Raw genomic sequence first — 4736 nt, forward strand, 5'->3', positions numbered from 1 at the left:
TTTTTTTTTTTTTTTTGAGACAATGTTTTACTCTGTTGCCCTGGGGTTGAGTGCCATGGCATCACCAAAGCTCATAGCAATCTCAAACTCCTGGGCTCAAGAGATCTTCATACCTCAGTTTCCCAAGTAGCTGGGACTATAGGTGCCTACCACAGCACCCAGCTAGGTTTTTCTACTTTAGTAGAGATAGAGTCTCACCCTTGCTAAGGTTGATCTTGAGCTCCTTAGCTCAAGTGATCTGTTTACCTTGGCCTCCCAGAATGCTAGGATTACAGGTGTGAGCCACCAGCCCCATTTCCTTCTTGTGTTTTCTGCTCTGTCTCACTCAGTAGGACAGCGGGTGCCTAAACGATGGGGTCTATGAGTGGTTCCCCTTGCATCTCTTGAGCTTAGAAAGTGCCTAGCACAGGGTCCCGGACATGTCCTTGTTGAATGGAATTGAATTCACAAAATGGAATCTTAGAAATGGAGGGACTTCTGAGATCATCTAGGCCAGGAGCCTGATTTTATAGTCAAGGGCCTGAAGAGGTGATGTACCTTGCCTGTGATCCCATCAGGCTGGTAGCCGCCAATGACCAGGGCTTTGGCTTCCTTGCCAGACCTTTTTCCACTAGAGAAACAGATATTTCCAAGTTGGAAGTGGCCTTTGGCAAACATGAACTTGTCTTCCAGTTGTGTGTGTGTGTGCCCATGTTTGGCTGTGTGTGTGTATATACTGGGTCACAACTAATTTATTTCTGGTCATAGTATAAAAAAGAAAAAAAAAGTAAGCCATTTGTCTAATGCTGTCATTTTATAGATGAAAATGTTGAGGTCCGGAATCACACTGCATTTACCCTGGGTGACCCAGCTGGGTGAGTGGCAGGCAGAGCCCGCTCCTCATTCTCTAGGCCCCCCATGCTCTCCAGAGTGCTAGGAACCTATTGAGGTGCTCACTGGGACATGAGACTCAGTCACCAGTCATGACCTAGCATGGACCACTGCATCCGTGTGGCAGTGATTAGCCCATACAAGGTGCCCAGAGAGTGTTGAATGCAAGAAATACTATGGGTATTTTGAGGTGGACCACATAGAGGTTGGCTATAAAGTTACTGCATAGAAAACAACATACATGTTAATAGAACATTTATATCTAAATGAATTTCATCTCCCAAAGAATTCACCCTGTCAGGCTATATACATTTATTTCAATAGGCTGCTATTATACAAAATACTTCTAAAAGCTCTCTTTTGGCATCCCCTCCTGAGTACATTAATAAGTCATAGAAAGCTGAAGTCCTGTTACTTCATAGTCACATTTTCTTTTTGACCTAAACACAATTTTCTCAGTTAAATCATCCATTATATTCATCACATTTTATTTATTTAAAAATGTTTATCAAGTGTTTTTTTTGCATGCCAGCATCAATGATTTCCAGATTTAGTATACAATCATTATATATATGTGTGTGTATACATATACGTACACATACACACTGCATATATATATGCAGTGAATAGTGATCAAATGCCAGACACTATGCTTATGAGCACTTCATATAAACTGGTTTATTCAATCCCCACAATGACTTTAAAAGACAGATATGAAAACTAAAGCTTAGAGACACACTCAGACGGGAACAGATGGGTTTGAATCCAGGTGGGACTCCATAAACCAATAGCTTAAACATTCTGATATTTACTTGTGGCAGGCACCTGTAGTCCCAGCTACTTGGGAGGCAGAGGCAGGAGAATCACCTAAGCCCAGGAGTTGGAGGTTGCTGTGAGCTGTGTGATGCCATGGCACTCTACCGAGGATGATAAAGTGAGACTCTATCTCTACAAAAAGAAACAAACAAAAATTCTGATATTTATTAAGTCAGGGCAGGACATACTCTTTTTTTTTTTTTTTTTGAGATAGTCTCACTATGTCACCCTTGGTAGAGTGTCGTGGCATCAAAGCTCACAGCAACCTCAAATAATTCTCTTGCCTGAGCCTCCCATGTAGCTGGAACTATAGGTGCCTGCCACAATGCCAGGCTATTTTTTTGATGTAGTTGTCATTGTTGTTTAGCAGGCCTGGGCCAGGTTCGAACCTGCCAGCGCTGGTGTATATGGCCAGCACCCTAACCAGTGAGCTATGGGTGCCAAGCCCTAAAGCATCTTCTATTGCAGAACATGCAACTTATTTCCATCAAAAATATTTTAAGGTGGTGGGATCACGTCTATGGTTCATCTTTTAAGGGTACATGTGAATCTTTCTAAATGAAGAATATAAATGTCTTAACACAATAACTAAGAAAATGACATGAAGGCTATGTTAACCAGTTTGATGAAAATATTTCTTTTTTTTTTTTTTTTTTTGAGACAGAGCCTCAAGCTGTCCCCCTGGGTAGAGGGCCGTGGCATTACAGCTCACAGCAACCTCCAACTCCTGGGCTCAAGCGAGTCTCCTGCCTCCGCCTCCCAAGTAACTGGGACCACAGGCGCCCGCCACAACGCCTGGCTATTTTTTGGTTGCAGCCGTCATTGTTGTTTGGCGGGTCCGGGCTGGGGATTCGAACCCGCCACCTTAGGTGTACGTGGCTGACGCCTTAGCCGGTTGAGCTATAGGCACTGAGCCGAAAATATTTCAAATTGTATATAAAAATAGCACACTGTACCCCATGACAGTATCAATGTACACAGCTATGATCTAAAAAAAAAATATATATATATATATATATATATATTTTAAGGAATTCTGTGATAAACATATATCACTTGATCTTTTCTTCAGAAAAAAATTCTAGACACAGAATTTCCAGGTTATATTTTTAAAGCTTTTCTCTGCCTTCTACAGTATATGAAATCTTTATTTCCCACCACTTATATTGTCATTATTTAAATTGTTGACCATCGGGACAGCACCTGTGGCTCAGTGAGTAGGGCACTGGCCCCATATACTGAGAGTTCAAACCTGGCCCGGCCAAACTACAACAAAAAATAGCTGGGTGTTGCGGTGGGCGCCTATAGTCCCAGCTACTCGGGAGGCTGAGGCAAGAGAATCGCCAAAGCCCAGGAGTTGGGGGTTGTTGTGAGATGTGACGGCACAGCACTCTACCCAGGGTGACACAGTGAGACTCTGTCTCTAAAATAAATAAATAAGTAAAAATAAATTGTTGACCATCTGGGAGATATAAAAGATATTTAATTTGATCTTATTTTGATTTGCAGTTCTTTGTTTATTATAGAGACTAAGCATTTCTTTTTTGTTTGCATTTTATTCTTTTGTGAATTGCCTTTGTCCATTTGTCTAATGGGATGTATGCTTTTTTCCTTCTGTTTTGCAAGAGCATTTTCTAAATTAAGTTTATGAATCCTTTGTCTTTTTACAGTGCCAACATTTTGTCCCTATTTGTGGTTTGCCTTTTCATTTTTTCTTAAATAAAATTTAAGTTTTACATTTTTTTTCTGAGTCTAAATCCCATTTTATTTTATTTTATTTTTTTATTAAATCATAGCTGTGTTAAGTTTTACATTTTTATCTAGGCTTAGCTGGGTGTAGTGGCACATGCCTATAGACCTAGCTACTCTGGAGGCTCAGGCAAGAGGATTGCTGAAGCCCAGAAGTTTGCATTTGCTGTGAGGTATGATGCCATGGCACTCTACCAAGAACAGAGTGAGACTCTGTCTCAGAAAAAAATTAAAAATTAATAATTAGGCTCTTATAGCACAATGGTTACGGTGTGCTACAAGATGCATCAAGGTTAGTGGGTATGAACTCAGCCCGGGCCAGCTAACAACGATGACAACTGCAACAAAAAAATAGCTGGGCCTTGTGGTGGGTGCCTATAGTTCCAGCTACTTGGGAGGCTGAGTCAAGAGGATCGCTTAAGCCCAAGAGTTGGAGGTTGCTGTGAACTGTGAGGCTGTGGCACTCTACCCAGGGCAACTTAGTGAGACTCTGTCTCAAACAAACAAAAAAACAAATTAAAAATTAAAAACAATTTTTTTTTGCCTAGGCAAATCTATGCATTGCTTATTTGTTTTCCTTTAAGTATTATGATTTGAAAAACCTTTACCATGCAAGATTTAGAAACACTTTCCATATTTTCTAATTATTTTGTTTATAATATTTATATTTATTTATTTAATGTTTGGTTTTCTTTTTTGTTTTTTGAGATAGAGTCTCACTCTGTTGACCTGGGTAGAGTGCCATGGTGTCATTGTAGCTCAAAGCAACCTCAAACTCTTGGGCTCAAGCGATCCTCTTGTCTCAGTTTTACTATGGAGGATGAGTAAAGAGTGGAGATGGGGATCTTGCTCTTGTTCAGGCTGGTCTCCAACTCCTGAGCTCAAGCAGTCCACCTCCCTTGGCCTCTCAGAGTGCTAAGATTACAGGTGTGAGCCACCATGCCTTTATTTATTTTTGAGACAGAATCTCCCTTCATCACCCTAAGAATAGAATCGAATTAAACTAAATTAAACTTCATTCTTAGAACTACCTTTGTTATATTGCTTAAGTTTTTTTTTCTTTTGCAGTTTTTGGCCAGGGCTGGGTTTGAACCCACCACCTCTGGCATATGGGGGCAGCACCCTACTCCTTTGAGCCACAGGTGCTGCCCTTGCTTAACTTTTGGTATGTTATGTTTTCATTTTCATTGGTCTCAAGATGTATATATATATATATGTATATATATATATATATATACATAATTTTTTTGTTTTGTTTTTCTTTTTCTTTTTTTTTTTTTTGAGACAGGAGCCTCAAGCTG

Source organism: Otolemur garnettii, unplaced genomic scaffold (genome assembly GCF_000181295.1).
Source record: "Otolemur garnettii isolate 467f Iridium unplaced genomic scaffold, OtoGar3 scaffold00008, whole genome shotgun sequence".
In the NCBI taxonomy this organism is placed as follows: Eukaryota; Metazoa; Chordata; class Mammalia; order Primates; family Galagidae; genus Otolemur; species Otolemur garnettii.